An 18,044-nucleotide genomic window follows, 5' to 3' on the forward strand; every position below is an offset into this window, starting at 1 on the left:
CATATGCACCTCAATTTGGCCCATTCACTTTTCACACTTCCTCCTTTTGTTTTTTATCTTTCACACTTTTGACTTTCTTTATTCATCCAAATAGCAAACTCATCACCACTCAACCTGACCAACTCGGCTATGTCCCCGTGCTGCAGTTCTCTGTCTTATCTAGATCATTTGCAATTGAATGGAATAGATCCCTTTTGGACAAAGTGGATTCACCTGCTGCTGCAGTGACCACAGGTGTGATAAGATCTAGAATTGGCATCTGGTGCGATCTCTCCGCTTCCACTCCAAAGAAAGTTACCTGTTTATTCCTATCATGCATTGGTTTTTGGGGTTTTCTTTGAGTAATGATGATCTCTTTAGTAGTCTGTTGGCGCCCTCTCCTGGAGGAATAGTTTGCTTGCTCTTGGACATTCTAAAAGAGAGGTCATGATAGACATTGAGCTTCTGAGCTCAATTGGGGACAGTCATGGGTGATGAATGTTTGCAACCTACTGCGAAGCCTCATACCGCAATATAAGGAACGTCAAATACTAAGAAAGGGCGGCCTATGAAAGAATTACTACTTTCAATAAGTACACTTAAACGGCTAATTGGGAATAGAAAAACTGTAAAAAGCCCTCTGAGAAAGCCCCCCTCTAACCTTTGATAGTAAGCTTTTCTGTAGTCTGCCTGTTGATGTATTTTCCGTTTGAACTGTGCACAACATGAAGAGACGGAACACTGGCGGCTTGTCACAATGCCCCCCGATGACATCACAATAGCGCTGCTGCCTAGAAAACAAGCTGCGCAGAAGAAGTTGTTCTTTGGGTGGGAGGGTGGGCTAGTGGAAGGAGGGGGCAATCTCTTTTTTTCCCGGGTGGTAGGGGGATGACAGGAGAAGGGAAGCGGGTGGTGAGAAAGGTACAGAGGGCAGGGTTTGGGGGCTGGGAAGGAAAGGGAAAAGATTAGGGTTTGGGGATGATGAAAGGGCTTTCTACGGGTAAGGATGGCAAAGGGTGGCAGTGACGGAAAGTCAGGCAACCTGTCCTGTCCGTCTTTTTGTATCGTGAATTGGAAAGACTGCAAGGGGGAGGGGAGTTGCTTGCGCCCTAAAGGAGGAGTTATTCAGATTCATTGCAGTGGGCGGCGGCTGCAAAACGCACCATTCTTCTTGTTTTTGCTCTGCAAAGCAGCCTTTTCAAGGGTTGGCTTGGGTGACAAAATGTCTTGTGTAGGCGTGGGTTTGTCTCCCTCTCGCTCTCTCTCCCTAAGATGTGTCCGGCATAGGCCAGGGTGCCACTCGAGGCCCAAACCAATTCTGGTTATCGCTTCTCGGCCTTTTGGCTAAGATCAAGTGTAGTATCTGTTCTTATCAGTTTAATATCTGATACGTCCCCTATCTGGGGACCATATATTAAATGGATTTTTAGAACAGGGAGATGGAAAAAGAGCTTGCTCTGTCCACTCCACGCATTGACCTGGTATTGCAGTACCTCCAGGAACGGTGCACCCCTTCTTAACCCAGTTTCCAAAAGCAGAACTCAATTCACCTGATTCATATTAGCCCGATTTAATGAATTGGAAGAAAGCATACGTCTTCATATGCACCTCAATTTGGCCCATTCACTTTTCACACTTCCTCCTTTTGTTTTTTATCTTTCACACTTTTGACTTTCTTTATTCATCCAAATAGCAAACTCATCACCACTCAACCTGACCAACTCGGCTATGTCCCCGTGCTGCAGTTCTCTGTCTTATCTAGATCATTTGCAATTGAATGGAATAGATCCCTTTTGGACAAAGTGGATTCACCTGCTGCTACAGTGACCACAGGTGTGATAAGATCTAGAATTGGCATCTGGTGCGATCTCTCCGCTTCCACTCCAAAGAAAGTTACCTGTTTATTCCTATCATGCATTGGTTTTTGGGGTTTTCTTTGAGTAATGATGATCTCTTTAGTAGTCTGTTGGCGCCCTCTCCTGGAGGAATAGTTTGCTTGCTCTTGGACATTCTAAAAGAGAGGTCATGATAGACATTGAGCTTCTGAGCTCAATTGGGGACAGTCATGGGTGATGAATGTTTGCAACCTACTGCGAAGCCTCATACCGCAATATAAGGAACGTCAAATACTAAGAAAGGGCGGCCTATGAAAGAATTACTACTTTCAATAAGTACACTTAAACGGCTAATTGGGAATAGAAAAACTGTAAAAAGCCCTCTGAGAAAGCCCCCCTCTAACCTTTGATAGTAAGCTTTTCTGTAGTCTGCCTGTTGATGTATTTTCCGTTTGAACTGTGCACAACATGAAGAGACGGAACGCTGGCGGCTTGTCACAATGCCCCCTGATGACATCACAATAGCGCTGCTGCCTAGAAAACAAGCTGCGCAGAAGAAGTTGTTCTTTGGGTGGGAGGGTGGGCTAGTGGAAGGAGGGGGCAATCTCTTTTTTTCCCGGGTGGTAGGGGGATGACAGGAGAAGGGAAGCGGGTGGTGAGAAAGGTACAGAGGGCAGGGTTTGGGGGCTGGGAAGGAAAGGGAAAACATTAGGGTTTGGGGATGATGAAAGGGCTTTCTACGGGTAAGGATGGCAAAGGGTGGCAGTGACGGAAAGTCAGGCAACCTGTCCTGTCCGTCTTTTTGTATCGTGAATTGGAAAGACTGCAAGGGGGAGGGGAGTTGCTTGCGCCCTAAAGGAGGAGTTATTCAGATTCATTGCAGTGGGCGGCGGCTGCAAAACGCACCATTCTTCTTGTTTTTGCTCTGCAAAGCAGCCTTTTCAAGGGTTGGCTTGGGTGACAAAATGTCTTGTGTAGGCGTGGGTTTGTCTCCCTCTCGCTCTCTCTCCCTAAGATGTGTCCGGCATAGGCCAGGGTGCCACTCGAGGCCCAAACCAATTCTGGTTATCGCTTCTCGGCCTTTTGGCTAAGATCAAGTGTAGTATCTGTTCTTATCAGTTTAATATCTGATACGTCCCCTATCTGGGGACCATATATTAAATGGATTTTTAGAACAGGGAGATGGAAAAAGAGCTTGCTCTGTCCACTCCACGCATTGACCTGGTATTGCAGTACCTCCAGGAACGGTGCACCCCTTCTTAACCCAGTTTCCAAAAGCAGAACTCAATTCACCTGATTCATATTAGCCCGATTTAATGAATTGGAAGAAAGCATACGTCTTCATATGCACCTCAATTTGGCCCATTCACTTTTCACACTTCCTCCTTTTGTTTTTTATCTTTCACACTTTTGACTTTCTTTATTCATCCAAATAGCAAACTCATCACCACTCAACCTGACCAACTCGGCTATGTCCCCGTGCTGCAGTTCTCTGTCTTATCTAGATCATTTGCAATTGAATGGAATAGATCCCTTTTGGACAAAGTGGATTCACCTGCTGCTGCAGTGACCACAGGTGTGATAAGATCTAGAATTGGCATCTGGTGCGATCTCTCCGCTTCCACTCCAAAGAAAGTTACCTGTTTATTCCTATCATGCATTGGTTTTTGGGGTTTTCTTTGAGTAATGATGATCTCTTTAGTAGTCTGTTGGCGCCCTCTCCTGGAGGAATAGTTTGCTTGCTCTTGGACATTCTAAAAGAGAGGTCATGATAGACATTGAGCTTCTGAGCTCAATTGGGGACAGTCATGGGTGATGAATGTTTGCAACCTACTGCGAAGCCTCATACCGCAATATAAGGAACGTCAAATACTAAGAAAGGGCGGCCTATGAAAGAATTACTACTTTCAATAAGTACACTTAAACGGCTAATTGGGAATAGAAAAACTGTAAAAAGCCCTCTGAGAAAGCCCCCCTCTAACCTTTGATAGTAAGCTTTTCTGTAGTCTGCCTGTTGATGTATTTTCCGTTTGAACTGTGCACAACATGAAGAGACGGAACACTGGCGGCTTGTCACAATGCCCCCCGATGACATCACAATAGCGCTGCTGCCTAGAAAACAAGCTGCGCAGAAGAAGTTGTTCTTTGGGTGGGAGGGTGGGCTAGTGGAAGGAGGGGGCAATCTCTTTTTTTCCCGGGTGGTAGGGGGATGACAGGAGAAGGGAAGCGGGTGGTGAGAAAGGTACAGAGGGCAGGGTTTGGGGGCTGGGAAGGAAAGGGAAAAGATTAGGGTTTGGGGATGATGAAAGGGCTTTCTACGGGTAAGGATGGCAAAGGGTGGCAGTGACGGAAAGTCAGGCAACCTGTCCTGTCCGTCTTTTTGTATCGTGAATTGGAAAGACTGCAAGGGGGAGGGGAGTTGCTTGCGCCCTAAAGGAGGAGTTATTCAGATTCATTGCAGTGGGCGGCGGCTGCAAAACGCACCATTCTTCTTGTTTTTGCTCTGCAAAGCAGCCTTTTCAAGGGTTGGCTTGGGTGACAAAATGTCTTGTGTAGGCGTGGGTTTGTCTCCCTCTCGCTCTCTCTCCCTAAGATGTGTCCGGCATAGGCCAGGGTGCCACTCGAGGCCCAAACCAATTCTGGTTATCGCTTCTCGGCCTTTTGGCTAAGATCAAGTGTAGTATCTGTTCTTATCAGTTTAATATCTGATACGTCCCCTATCTGGGGACCATATATTAAATGGATTTTTAGAACAGGGAGATGGAAAAAGAGCTTGCTCTGTCCACTCCACGCATTGACCTGGTATTGCAGTACCTCCAGGAACGGTGCACCCCTTCTTAACCCAGTTTCCAAAAGCAGAACTCAATTCACCTGATTCATATTAGCCCGATTTAATGAATTGGAAGAAAGCATACGTCTTCATATGCACCTCAATTTGGCCCATTCACTTTTCACACTTCCTCCTTTTGTTTTTTATCTTTCACACTTTTGACTTTCTTTATTCATCCAAATAGCAAACTCATCACCACTCAACCTGACCAACTCGGCTATGTCCCCGTGCTGCAGTTCTCTGTCTTATCTAGATCATTTGCAATTGAATGGAATAGATCCCTTTTGGACAAAGTGGATTCACCTGCTGCTGCAGTGACCACAGGTGTGATAAGATCTAGAATTGGCATCTGGTGCGATCTCTCCGCTTCCACTCCAAAGAAAGTTACCTGTTTATTCCTATCATGCATTGGTTTTTGGGGTTTTCTTTGAGTAATGATGATCTCTTTAGTAGTCTGTTGGCGCCCTCTCCTGGAGGAATAGTTTGCTTGCTCTTGGACATTCTAAAAGAGAGGTCATGATAGACATTGAGCTTCTGAGCTCAATTGGGGACAGTCATGGGTGATGAATGTTTGCAACCTACTGCGAAGCCTCATACCGCAATATAAGGAACGTCAAATACTAAGAAAGGGCGGCCTATGAAAGAATTACTACTTTCAATAAGTACACTTAAACGGCTAATTGGGAATAGAAAAACTGTAAAAAGCCCTCTGAGAAAGCCCCCCTCTAACCTTTGATAGTAAGCTTTTCTGTAGTCTGCCTGTTGATGTATTTTCCGTTTGAACTGTGCACAACATGAAGAGACGGAACACTGGCGGCTTGTCACAATGCCCCCCGATGACATCACAATAGCGCTGCTGCCTAGAAAACAAGCTGCGCAGAAGAAGTTGTTCTTTGGGTGGGAGGGTGGGCTAGTGGAAGGAGGGGGCAATCTCTTTTTTTCCCGGGTGGTAGGGGGATGACAGGAGAAGGGAAGCGGGTGGTGAGAAAGGTACAGAGGGCAGGGTTTGGGGGCTGGGAAGGAAAGGGAAAAGATTAGGGTTTGGGGATGATGAAAGGGCTTTCTACGGGTAAGGATGGCAAAGGGTGGCAGTGACGGAAAGTCAGGCAACCTGTCCTGTCCGTCTTTTTGTATCGTGAATTGGAAAGACTGCAAGGGGGAGGGGAGTTGCTTGCGCCCTAAAGGAGGAGTTATTCAGATTCATTGCAGTGGGCGGCGGCTGCAAAACGCACCATTCTTCTTGTTTTTGCTCTGCAAAGCAGCCTTTTCAAGGGTTGGCTTGGGTGACAAAATGTCTTGTGTAGGCGTGGGTTTGTCTCCCTCTCGCTCTCTCTCCCTAAGATGTGTCCGGCATAGGCCAGGGTGCCACTCGAGGCCCAAACCAATTCTGGTTATCGCTTCTCGGCCTTTTGGCTAAGATCAAGTGTAGTATCTGTTCTTATCAGTTTAATATCTGATACGTCCCCTATCTGGGGACCATATATTAAATGGATTTTTAGAACAGGGAGATGGAAAAAGAGCTTGCTCTGTCCACTCCACGCATTGACCTGGTATTGCAGTACCTCCAGGAACGGTGCACCCCTTCTTAACCCAGTTTCCAAAAGCAGAACTCAATTCACCTGATTCATATTAGCCCGATTTAATGAATTGGAAGAAAGCATACGTCTTCATATGCACCTCAATTTGGCCCATTCACTTTTCACACTTCCTCCTTTTGTTTTTTATCTTTCACACTTTTGACTTTCTTTATTCATCCAAATAGCAAACTCATCACCACTCAACCTGACCAACTCGGCTATGTCCCCGTGCTGCAGTTCTCTGTCTTATCTAGATCATTTGCAATTGAATGGAATAGATCCCTTTTGGACAAAGTGGATTCACCTGCTGCTGCAGTGACCACAGGTGTGATAAGATCTAGAATTGGCATCTGGTGCGATCTCTCCGCTTCCACTCCAAAGAAAGTTACCTGTTTATTCCTATCATGCATTGGTTTTTGGGGTTTTCTTTGAGTAATGATGATCTCTTTAGTAGTCTGTTGGCGCCCTCTCCTGGAGGAATAGTTTGCTTGCTCTTGGACATTCTAAAAGAGAGGTCATGATAGACATTGAGCTTCTGAGCTCAATTGGGGACAGTCATGGGTGATGAATGTTTGCAACCTACTGCGAAGCCTCATACCGCAATATAAGGAACGTCAAATACTAAGAAAGGGCGGCCTATGAAAGAATTACTACTTTCAATAAGTACACTTAAACGGCTAATTGGGAATAGAAAAACTGTAAAAAGCCCTCTGAGAAAGCCCCCCTCTAACCTTTGATAGTAAGCTTTTCTGTAGTCTGCCTGTTGATGTATTTTCCGTTTGAACTGTGCACAACATGAAGAGACGGAACACTGGCGGCTTGTCACAATGCCCCCCGATGACATCACAATAGCGCTGCTGCCTAGAAAACAAGCTGCGCAGAAGAAGTTGTTCTTTGGGTGGGAGGGTGGGCTAGTGGAAGGAGGGGGCAATCTCTTTTTTTCCCGGGTGGTAGGGGGATGACAGGAGAAGGGAAGCGGGTGGTGAGAAAGGTACAGAGGGCAGGGTTTGGGGGCTGGGAAGGAAAGGGAAAAGATTAGGGTTTGGGGATGATGAAAGGGCTTTCTACGGGTAAGGATGGCAAAGGGTGGCAGTGACGGAAAGTCAGGCAACCTGTCCTGTCCGTCTTTTTGTATCGTGAATTGGAAAGACTGCAAGGGGGAGGGGAGTTGCTTGCGCCCTAAAGGAGGAGTTATTCAGATTCATTGCAGTGGGCGGCGGCTGCAAAACGCACCATTCTTCTTGTTTTTGCTCTGCAAAGCAGCCTTTTCAAGGGTTGGCTTGGGTGACAAAATGTCTTGTGTAGGCGTGGGTTTGTCTCCCTCTCGCTCTCTCTCCCTAAGATGTGTCCGGCATAGGCCAGGGTGCCACTCGAGGCCCAAACCAATTCTGGTTATCGCTTCTCGGCCTTTTGGCTAAGATCAAGTGTAGTATCTGTTCTTATCAGTTTAATATCTGATACGTCCCCTATCTGGGGACCATATATTAAATGGATTTTTAGAACAGGGAGATGGAAAAAGAGCTTGCTCTGTCCACTCCACGCATTGACCTGGTATTGCAGTACCTCCAGGAACGGTGCACCCCTTCTTAACCCAGTTTCCAAAAGCAGAACTCAATTCACCTGATTCATATTAGCCCGATTTAATGAATTGGAAGAAAGCATACGTCTTCATATGCACCTCAATTTGGCCCATTCACTTTTCACACTTCCTCCTTTTGTTTTTTATCTTTCACACTTTTGACTTTCTTTATTCATCCAAATAGCAAACTCATCACCACTCAACCTGACCAACTCGGCTATGTCCCCGTGCTGCAGTTCTCTGTCTTATCTAGATCATTTGCAATTGAATGGAATAGATCCCTTTTGGACAAAGTGGATTCACCTGCTGCTGCAGTGACCACAGGTGTGATAAGATCTAGAATTGGCATCTGGTGCGATCTCTCCGCTTCCACTCCAAAGAAAGTTACCTGTTTATTCCTATCATGCATTGGTTTTTGGGGTTTTCTTTGAGTAATGATGATCTCTTTAGTAGTCTGTTGGCGCCCTCTCCTGGAGGAATAGTTTGCTTGCTCTTGGACATTCTAAAAGAGAGGTCATGATAGACATTGAGCTTCTGAGCTCAATTGGGGACAGTCATGGGTGATGAATGTTTGCAACCTACTGCGAAGCCTCATACCGCAATATAAGGAACGTCAAATACTAAGAAAGGGCGGCCTATGAAAGAATTACTACTTTCAATAAGTACACTTAAACGGCTAATTGGGAATAGAAAAACTGTAAAAAGCCCTCTGAGAAAGCCCCCCTCTAACCTTTGATAGTAAGCTTTTCTGTAGTCTGCCTGTTGATGTATTTTCCGTTTGAACTGTGCACAACATGAAGAGACGGAACACTGGCGGCTTGTCACAATGCCCCCCGATGACATCACAATAGCGCTGCTGCCTAGAAAACAAGCTGCGCAGAAGAAGTTGTTCTTTGGGTGGGAGGGTGGGCTAGTGGAAGGAGGGGGCAATCTCTTTTTTTCCCGGGTGGTAGGGGGATGACAGGAGAAGGGAAGCGGGTGGTGAGAAAGGTACAGAGGGCAGCGTTTGGGGGCTGGGAAGGAAAGGGAAAAGATTAGGGTTTGGGGATGATGAAAGGGCTTTCTACGGGTAAGGATGGCAAAGGGTGGCAGTGACGGAAAGTCAGGCAACCTGTCCTGTCCGTCTTTTTGTATCGTGAATTGGAAAGACTGCAAGGGGGAGGGGAGTTGCTTGCGCCCTAAAGGAGGAGTTATTCAGATTCATTGCAGTGGGCGGCGGCTGCAAAACGCACCATTCTTCTTGTTTTTGCTCTGCAAAGCAGCCTTTTCAAGGGTTGGCTTGGGTGACAAAATGTCTTGTGTAGGCGTGGGTTTGTCTCCCTCTCGCTCTCTCTCCCTAAGATGTGTCCGGCATAGGCCAGGGTGCCACTCGAGGCCCAAACCAATTCTGGTTATCGCTTCTCGGCCTTTTGGCTAAGATCAAGTGTAGTATCTGTTCTTATCAGTTTAATATCTGATACGTCCCCTATCTGGGGACCATATATTAAATGGATTTTTAGAACAGGGAGATGGAAAAAGAGCTTGCTCTGTCCACTCCACGCATTGACCTGGTATTGCAGTACCTCCAGGAACGGTGCACCCCTTCTTAACCCAGTTTCCAAAAGCAGAACTCAATTCACCTGATTCATATTAGCCCGATTTAATGAATTGGAAGAAAGCATACGTCTTCATATGCACCTCAATTTGGCCCATTCACTTTTCACACTTCCTCCTTTTGTTTTTTATCTTTCACACTTTTGACTTTCTTTATTCATCCAAATAGCAAACTCATCACCACTCAACCTGACCAACTCGGCTATGTCCCCGTGCTGCAGTTCTCTGTCTTATCTAGATCATTTGCAATTGAATGGAATAGATCCCTTTTGGACAAAGTGGATTCACCTGCTGCTGCAGTGACCACAGGTGTGATAAGATCTAGAATTGGCATCTGGTGCGATCTCTCCGCTTCCACTCCAAAGAAAGTTACCTGTTTATTCCTATCATGCATTGGTTTTTGGGGTTTTCTTTGAGTAATGATGATCTCTTTAGTAGTCTGTTGGCGCCCTCTCCTGGAGGAATAGTTTGCTTGCTCTTGGACATTCTAAAAGAGAGGTCATGATAGACATTGAGCTTCTGAGCTCAATTGGGGACAGTCATGGGTGATGAATGTTTGCAACCTACTGCGAAGCCTCATACCGCAATATAAGGAACGTCAAATACTAAGAAAGGGCGGCCTATGAAAGAATTACTACTTTCAATAAGTACACTTAAACGGCTAATTGGGAATAGAAAAACTGTAAAAAGCCCTCTGAGAAAGCCCCCCTCTAACCTTTGATAGTAAGCTTTTCTGTAGTCTGCCTGTTGATGTATTTTCCGTTTGAACTGTGCACAACATGAAGAGACGGAACACTGGCGGCTTGTCACAATGCCCCCCGATGACATCACAATAGCGCTGCTGCCTAGAAAACAAGCTGCGCAGAAGAAGTTGTTCTTTGGGTGGGAGGGTGGGCTAGTGGAAGGAGGGGGCAATCTCTTTTTTTCCCGGGTGGTAGGGGGATGACAGGAGAAGGGAAGCGGGTGGTGAGAAAGGTACAGAGGGCAGGGTTTGGGGGCTGGGAAGGAAAGGGAAAAGATTAGGGTTTGGGGATGATGAAAGGGCTTTCTACGGGTAAGGATGGCAAAGGGTGGCAGTGACGGAAAGTCAGGCAACCTGTCCTGTCCGTCTTTTTGTATCGTGAATTGGAAAGACTGCAAGGGGGAGGGGAGTTGCTTGCGCCCTAAAGGAGGAGTTATTCAGATTCATTGCAGTGGGCGGCGGCTGCAAAACGCACCATTCTTCTTGTTTTTGCTCTGCAAAGCAGCCTTTTCAAGGGTTGGCTTGGGTGACAAAATGTCTTGTGTAGGCGTGGGTTTGTCTCCCTCTCGCTCTCTCTCCCTAAGATGTGTCCGGCATAGGCCAGGGTGCCACTCGAGGCCCAAACCAATTCTGGTTATCGCTTCTCGGCCTTTTGGCTAAGATCAAGTGTAGTATCTGTTCTTATCAGTTTAATATCTGATACGTCCCCTATCTGGGGACCATATATTAAATGGATTTTTAGAACAGGGAGATGGAAAAAGAGCTTGCTCTGTCCACTCCACGCATTGACCTGGTATTGCAGTACCTCCAGGAACGGTGCACCCCTTCTTAACCCAGTTTCCAAAAGCAGAACTCAATTCACCTGATTCATATTAGCCCGATTTAATGAATTGGAAGAAAGCATACGTCTTCATATGCACCTCAATTTGGCCCATTCACTTTTCACACTTCCTCCTTTTGTTTTTTATCTTTCACACTTTTGACTTTCTTTATTCATCCAAATAGCAAACTCATCACCACTCAACCTGACCAACTCGGCTATGTCCCCGTGCTGCAGTTCTCTGTCTTATCTAGATCATTTGCAATTGAATGGAATAGATCCCTTTTGGACAAAGTGGATTCACCTGCTGCTGCAGTGACCACAGGTGTGATAAGATCTAGAATTGGCATCTGGTGCGATCTCTCCGCTTCCACTCCAAAGAAAGTTACCTGTTTATTCCTATCATGCATTGGTTTTTGGGGTTTTCTTTGAGTAATGATGATCTCTTTAGTAGTCTGTTGGCGCCCTCTCCTGGAGGAATAGTTTGCTTGCTCTTGGACATTCTAAAAGAGAGGTCATGATAGACATTGAGCTTCTGAGCTCAATTGGGGACAGTCATGGGTGATGAATGTTTGCAACCTACTGCGAAGCCTCATACCGCAATATAAGGAACGTCAAATACTAAGAAAGGGCGGCCTATGAAAGAATTACTACTTTCAATAAGTACACTTAAACGGCTAATTGGGAATAGAAAAACTGTAAAAAGCCCTCTGAGAAAGCCCCCCTCTAACCTTTGATAGTAAGCTTTTCTGTAGTCTGCCTGTTGATGTATTTTCCGTTTGAACTGTGCACAACATGAAGAGACGGAACACTGGCGGCTTGTCACAATGCCCCCCGATGACATCACAATAGCGCTGCTGCCTAGAAAACAAGCTGCGCAGAAGTTGTTCTTTGGGTGGGAGGGTGGGCTAGTGGAAGGAGGGGGCAATCTCTTTTTTTCCCGGGTGGTAGGGGGATGACAGGAGAAGGGAAGCGGGTGGTGAGAAAGGTACAGAGGGCAGGGTTTGGGGGCTGGGAAGGAAAGGGAAAAGATTAGGGTTTGGGGATGATGAAAGGGCTTTCTACGGGTAAGGATGGCAAAGGGTGGCAGTGACGGAAAGTCAGGCAACCTGTCCTGTCCGTCTTTTTGTATCGTGAATTGGAAAGACTGCAAGGGGGAGGGGAGTTGCTTGCGCCCTAAAGGAGGAGTTATTCAGATTCATTGCAGTGGGCGGCGGCTGCAAAACGCACCATTCTTCTTGTTTTTGCTCTGCAAAGCAGCCTTTTCAAGGGTTGGCTTGGGTGACAAAATGTCTTGTGTAGGCGTGGGTTTGTCTCCCTCTCGCTCTCTCTCCCTAAGATGTGTCCGGCATAGGCCAGGGTGCCACTCGAGGCCCAAACCAATTCTGGTTATCGCTTCTCGGCCTTTTGGCTAAGATCAAGTGTAGTATCTGTTCTTATCAGTTTAATATCTGATACGTCCCCTATCTGGGGACCATATATTAAATGGATTTTTAGAACAGGGAGATGGAAAAAGAGCTTGCTCTGTCCACTCCACGCATTGACCTGGTATTGCAGTACCTCCAGGAACGGTGCACCCCTTCTTAACCCAGTTTCCAAAAGCAGAACTCAATTCACCTGATTCATATTAGCCCGATTTAATGAATTGGAAGAAAGCATACGTCTTCATATGCACCTCAATTTGGCCCATTCACTTTTCACACTTCCTCCTTTTGTTTTTTATCTTTCACACTTTTGACTTTCTTTATTCATCCAAATAGCAAACTCATCACCACTCAACCTGACCAACTCGGCTATGTCCCCGTGCTGCAGTTCTCTGTCTTATCTAGATCATTTGCAATTGAATGGAATAGATCCCTTTTGGACAAAGTGGATTCACCTGCTGCTGCAGTGACCACAGGTGTGATAAGATCTAGAATTGGCATCTGGTGCGATCTCTCCGCTTCCACTCCAAAGAAAGTTACCTGTTTATTCCTATCATGCATTGGTTTTTGGGGTTTTCTTTGAGTAATGATGATCTCTTTAGTAGTCTGTTGGCGCCCTCTCCTGGAGGAATAGTTTGCTTGCTCTTGGACATTCTAAAAGAGAGGTCATGATAGACATTGAGCTTCTGAGCTCAATTGGGGACAGTCATGGGTGATGAATGTTTGCAACCTACTGCGAAGCCTCATACCGCAATATAAGGAACGTCAAATACTAAGAAAGGGCGGCCTATGAAAGAATTACTACTTTCAATAAGTACACTTAAACGGCTAATTGGGAATAGAAAAACTGTAAAAAGCCCTCTGAGAAAGCCCCCCTCTAACCTTTGATAGTAAGCTTTTCTGTAGTCTGCCTGTTGATGTATTTTCCGTTTGAACTGTGCACAACATGAAGAGACGGAACACTGGCGGCTTGTCACAATGCCCCCCGATGACATCACAATAGCGCTGCTGCCTAGAAAACAAGCTGCGCAGAAGAAGTTGTTCTTTGGGTGGGAGGGTGGGCTAGTGGAAGGAGGGGGCAATCTCTTTTTTTCCCGGGTGGTAGGGGGATGACAGGAGAAGGGAAGCGGGTGGTGAGAAAGGTACAGAGGGCAGGGTTTGGGGGCTGGGAAGGAAAGGGAAAAGATTAGGGTTTGGGGATGATGAAAGGGCTTTCTACGGGTAAGGATGGCAAAGGGTGGCAGTGACGGAAAGTCAGGCAACCTGTCCTGTCCGTCTTTTTGTATCGTGAATTGGAAAGACTGCAAGGGGGAGGGGAGTTGCTTGCGCCCTAAAGGAGGAGTTATTCAGATTCATTGCAGTGGGCGGCGGCTGCAAAACGCACCATTCTTCTTGTTTTTGCTCTGCAAAGCAGCCTTTTCAAGGGTTGGCTTGGGTGACAAAATGTCTTGTGTAGGCGTGGGTTTGTCTCCCTCTCGCTCTCTCTCCCTAAGATGTGTCCGGCATAGGCCAGGGTGCCACTCGAGGCCCAAACCAATTCTGGTTATCGCTTCTCGGCCTTTTGGCTAAGATCAAGTGTAGTATCGTTCGAAAAGGTGGTTTAAGGCTCCGGCCACCTTAGTACAATGATGCAATGCACACTGGAAGGTTGCGCTTGTTAGTACTTTGGGAGGATAGTATATCCATCTAGAGGAAACCATGGCCCTACCAGGATCGAGGCTATTAGACTGAGTAAGTGAGGGGGTTATGGTGCAATGTGCCCCAGGAATGGACACCCTGGAGGGAGTCTGAACTTGCTAGGTTGGGACCCTGGTAAGCCTCAGACTCTGTCGCATGCCGCGCCTTGCCTATTCATACTTTCCAAGCATATTGCCCTATCCTGGCCTTCTGGCTAAGAAGGGAAATTTTTATAATCCCGGTCGGAGGTCCGGTCAGCTTTGGGCTGAGAAACCAACACCCGGTTGGAGGTCCGGTCAGCCTTGGGCTGAGAAACCAACACCCGGTTGGAGGTCCGGTCAGCCTTGGGCTGAGAAACCAACACCGGTTGACGGTCCGGGCAGTCTCGGCTGCGAAACCAACGACTAGTAGCTCCCTACTCCACTTGGGTAAGATGCCTCGGTGGACGCTGGGAGCAACAACAAGGCTCAACCAGGCTTCGGCTTGGGGGAGCACCGAAGATCCCTGACCCTCGCTGTGGCCTTCTGGCTCGGAGGGACGGGGTTGATTTTTGGGGATCCTCTTCTCACGGAGGGGTCCACACGAATCCTAGCCTTTGCACTGTTTTTGGTGTGACTTCAGTCATGCATTTTTGCGGTGCTTTGGAAAGCTTCATTAAATCAAAAAATCTGTTCTTATCAGTTTAATATCTGATACGTCCCCTATCTGGGGACCATATATTAAATGGATTTTTAGAACAGGGAGATGGAAAAAGAGCTTGCTCTGTCCACTCCACGCATTGACCTGGTATTGCAGTACCTCCAGGAACGGTGCACCCCTTCTTAACCCAGTTTCCAAAAGCAGAACTCAATTCACCTGATTCATATTAGCCCGATTTAATGAATTGGAAGAAAGCATACGTCTTCATATGCACCTCAATTTGGCCCATTCACTTTTCACACTTCCTCCTTTTGTTTTTTATCTTTCACACTTTTGACTTTCTTTATTCATCCAAATAGCAAACTCATCACCACTCAACCTGACCAACTCGGCTATGTCCCCGTGCTGCAGTTCTCTGTCTTATCTAGATCATTTGCAATTGAATGGAATAGATCCCTTTTGGACAAAGTGGATTCACCTGCTGCTGCAGTGACCACAGGTGTGATAAGATCTAGAATTGGCATCTGGTGCGATCTCTCCGCTTCCACTCCAAAGAAAGTTACCTGTTTATTCCTATCATGCATTGGTTTTTGGGGTTTTCTTTGAGTAATGATGATCTCTTTAGTAGTCTGTTGGCGCCCTCTCCTGGAGGAATAGTTTGCTTGCTCTTGGACATTCTAAAAGAGAGGTCATGATAGACATTGAGCTTCTGAGCTCAATTGGGGACAGTCATGGGTGATGAATGTTTGCAACCTACTGCGAAGCCTCATACCGCAATATAAGGAACGTCAAATACTAAGAAAGGGCGGCCTATGAAAGAATTACTACTTTCAATAAGTACACTTAAACGGCTAATTGGGAATAGAAAAACTGTAAAAAGCCCTCTGAGAAAGCCCCCCTCTAACCTTTGATAGTAAGCTTTTCTGTAGTCTGCCTGTTGATGTATTTTCCGTTTGAACTGTGCACAACATGAAGAGACGGAACACTGGCGGCTTGTCACAATGCCCCCCGATGACATCACAATAGCGCTGCTGCCTAGAAAACAAGCTGCGCAGAAGAAGTTGTTCTTTGGGTGGGAGGGTGGGCTAGTGGAAGGAGGGGGCAATCTCTTTTTTTCCCGGGTGGTAGGGGGATGACAGGAGAAGGGAAGCGGGTGGTGAGAAAGGTACAGAGGGCAGGGTTTGGGGGCTGGGAAGGAAAGGGAAAAGATTAGGGTTTGGGGATGATGAAAGGGCTTTCTACGGGTAAGGATGGCAAAGGGTGGCAGTGACGGAAAGTCAGGCAACCTGTCCTGTCCGTCTTTTTGTATCGTGAATTGGAAAGACTGCAAGGGGGAGGGGAGTTGCTTGCGCCCTAAAGGAGGAGTTATTCAGATTCATTGCAGTGGGCGGCGGCTGCAAAACGCACCATTCTTCTTGTTTTTGCTCTGCAAAGCAGCCTTTTCAAGGGTTGGCTTGGGTGACAAAATGTCTTGTGTAGGCGTGGGTTTGTCTCCCTCTCGCTCTCTCTCCCTAAGATGTGTCCGGCATAGGCCAGGGTGCCACTCGAGGCCCAAACCAATTCTGGTTATCGCTTCTCGGCCTTTTGGCTAAGATCAAGTGTAGTATCTGTTCTTATCAGTTTAATATCTGATACGTCCCCTATCTGGGGACCATATATTAAATGGATTTTTAGAACAGGGAGATGGAAAAAGAGCTTGCTCTGTCCACTCCACGCATTGACCTGGTATTGCAGTACCTCCAGGAACGGTGCACCCCTTCTTAACCCAGTTTCCAAAAGCAGAACTCAATTCACCTGATTCATATTAGCCCGATTTAATGAATTGGAAGAAAGCATACGTCTTCATATGCACCTCAATTTGGCCCATTCACTTTTCACACTTCCTCCTTTTGTTTTTTATCTTTCACACTTTTGACTTTCTTTATTCATCCAAATAGCAAACTCATCACCACTCAACCTGACCAACTCGGCTATGTCCCCGTGCTGCAGTTCTCTGTCTTATCTAGATCATTTGCAATTGAATGGAATAGATCCCTTTTGGACAAAGTGGATTCACCTGCTGCTGCAGTGACCACAGGTGTGATAAGATCTAGAATTGGCATCTGGTGCGATCTCTCCGCTTCCACTCCAAAGAAAGTTACCTGTTTATTCCTATCATGCATTGGTTTTTGGGGTTTTCTTTGAGTAATGATGATCTCTTTAGTAGTCTGTTGGCGCCCTCTCCTGGAGGAATAGTTTGCTTGCTCTTGGACATTCTAAAAGAGAGGTCATGATAGACATTGAGCTTCTGAGCTCAATTGGGGACAGTCATGGGTGATGAATGTTTGCAACCTACTGCGAAGCCTCATACCGCAATATAAGGAACGTCAAATACTAAGAAAGGGCGGCCTATGAAAGAATTACTACTTTCAATAAGTACACTTAAACGGCTAATTGGGAATAGAAAAACTGTAAAAAGCCCTCTGAGAAAGCCCCCCTCTAACCTTTGATAGTAAGCTTTTCTGTAGTCTGCCTGTTGATGTATTTTCCGTTTGAACTGTGCACAACATGAAGAGACGGAACACTGGCGGCTTGTCACAATGCCCCCCGATGACATCACAATAGCGCTGCTGCCTAGAAAACAAGCTGCGCAGAAGAAGTTGTTCTTTGGGTGGGAGGGTGGGCTAGTGGAAGGAGGGGGCAATCTCTTTTTTTCCCGGGTGGTAGGGGGATGACAGGAGAAGGGAAGCGGGTGGTGAGAAAGGTACAGAGGGCAGGGTTTGGGGGCTGGGAAGGAAAGGGAAAAGATTAGGGTTTGGGGATGATGAAAGGGCTTTCTACGGGTAAGGATGGCAAAGGGTGGCAGTGACGGAAAGTCAGGCAACCTGTCCTGTCCGTCTTTTTGTATCGTGAATTGGAAAGACTGCAAGGGGGAGGGGAGTTGCTTGCGCCCTAAAGGAGGAGTTATTCAGATTCATTGCAGTGGGCGGCGGCTGCAAAACGCACCATTCTTCTTGTTTTTGCTCTGCAAAGCAGCCTTTTCAAGGGTTGGCTTGGGTGACAAAATGTCTTGTGTAGGCGTGGGTTTGTCTCCCTCTCGCTCTCTCTCCCTAAGATGTGTCCGGCATAGGCCAGGGTGCCACTCGAGGCCCAAACCAATTCTGGTTATCGCTTCTCGGCCTTTTGGCTAAGATCAAGTGTAGTATCGTTCGAAAAGGTGGTTTAAGGCTCCGGCCACCTTAGTACAATGATGCAATGCACACTGGAAGGTTGCGCTTGTTAGTACTTTGGGAGGATAGTATATCCATCTAGAGGAAACCATGGCCCTACCAGGATCGAGGCTATTAGACTGAGTAAGTGTGGGGGCTAT

The 18,044-nt window shown here is 46.6% G+C and overlaps 10 non-coding genes and 2 pseudogenes across 10 annotated transcripts; all 12 read left to right on the forward strand.

Annotated features, from left to right (window-relative positions):
- Nucleotides 1-1,303: 1,303 nt before the first annotated feature.
- LOC142262574 (U2 spliceosomal RNA) lies at nt 1,304-1,494 on the forward strand. Its single transcript, XR_012729910.1, has one exon. It is a non-coding gene; the product is annotated as a U2 spliceosomal RNA (small nuclear RNA).
- A 1,387-nt stretch (nt 1,495-2,881) lies between these two features.
- Nucleotides 2,882-3,072, forward strand: LOC142262575 (U2 spliceosomal RNA). Its single transcript, XR_012729911.1, has one exon. It is a non-coding gene; the product is annotated as a U2 spliceosomal RNA (small nuclear RNA).
- A 1,387-nt stretch (nt 3,073-4,459) lies between these two features.
- LOC142262576 (U2 spliceosomal RNA) lies at nt 4,460-4,650 on the forward strand. Its single transcript, XR_012729912.1, has one exon. It is a non-coding gene; the product is annotated as a U2 spliceosomal RNA (small nuclear RNA).
- A 1,387-nt stretch (nt 4,651-6,037) lies between these two features.
- LOC142262577 (U2 spliceosomal RNA) lies at nt 6,038-6,228 on the forward strand. The gene has a single exon (XR_012729913.1). It is a non-coding gene; the product is annotated as a U2 spliceosomal RNA (small nuclear RNA).
- A 1,387-nt stretch (nt 6,229-7,615) lies between these two features.
- LOC142262578 (U2 spliceosomal RNA) lies at nt 7,616-7,806 on the forward strand. Its single transcript, XR_012729914.1, has one exon. It is a non-coding gene; the product is annotated as a U2 spliceosomal RNA (small nuclear RNA).
- A 1,387-nt stretch (nt 7,807-9,193) lies between these two features.
- Nucleotides 9,194-9,384, forward strand: LOC142262579 (U2 spliceosomal RNA). The gene has a single exon (XR_012729915.1). It is a non-coding gene; the product is annotated as a U2 spliceosomal RNA (small nuclear RNA).
- Nucleotides 9,385-10,771: 1,387 nt separating this feature from the next.
- On the forward strand, nt 10,772-10,962 carry LOC142262582 (U2 spliceosomal RNA). Its single transcript, XR_012729917.1, has one exon. It is a non-coding gene; the product is annotated as a U2 spliceosomal RNA (small nuclear RNA).
- Nucleotides 10,963-12,346: 1,384 nt separating this feature from the next.
- Nucleotides 12,347-12,537, forward strand: LOC142262583 (U2 spliceosomal RNA). Its single transcript, XR_012729918.1, has one exon. It is a non-coding gene; the product is annotated as a U2 spliceosomal RNA (small nuclear RNA).
- A 1,387-nt stretch (nt 12,538-13,924) lies between these two features.
- LOC142262674 (U2 spliceosomal RNA) lies at nt 13,925-14,066 on the forward strand (annotated as a pseudogene).
- A 613-nt stretch (nt 14,067-14,679) lies between these two features.
- On the forward strand, nt 14,680-14,876 carry LOC142262662 (U2 spliceosomal RNA). Its single transcript, XR_012729990.1, has one exon. It is a non-coding gene; the product is annotated as a U2 spliceosomal RNA (small nuclear RNA).
- Nucleotides 14,877-16,263: 1,387 nt separating this feature from the next.
- LOC142262584 (U2 spliceosomal RNA) lies at nt 16,264-16,454 on the forward strand. The gene has a single exon (XR_012729919.1). It is a non-coding gene; the product is annotated as a U2 spliceosomal RNA (small nuclear RNA).
- Nucleotides 16,455-17,841: 1,387 nt separating this feature from the next.
- On the forward strand, nt 17,842-17,983 carry LOC142262675 (U2 spliceosomal RNA; annotated as a pseudogene).
- Nucleotides 17,984-18,044: the final 61 nt, after the last annotated feature.

Source organism: Anomaloglossus baeobatrachus, unplaced genomic scaffold, assembly GCF_048569485.1.
Source record: "Anomaloglossus baeobatrachus isolate aAnoBae1 unplaced genomic scaffold, aAnoBae1.hap1 Scaffold_2481, whole genome shotgun sequence".
In the NCBI taxonomy this organism is placed as follows: domain Eukaryota; kingdom Metazoa; phylum Chordata; class Amphibia; order Anura; family Aromobatidae; genus Anomaloglossus; species Anomaloglossus baeobatrachus.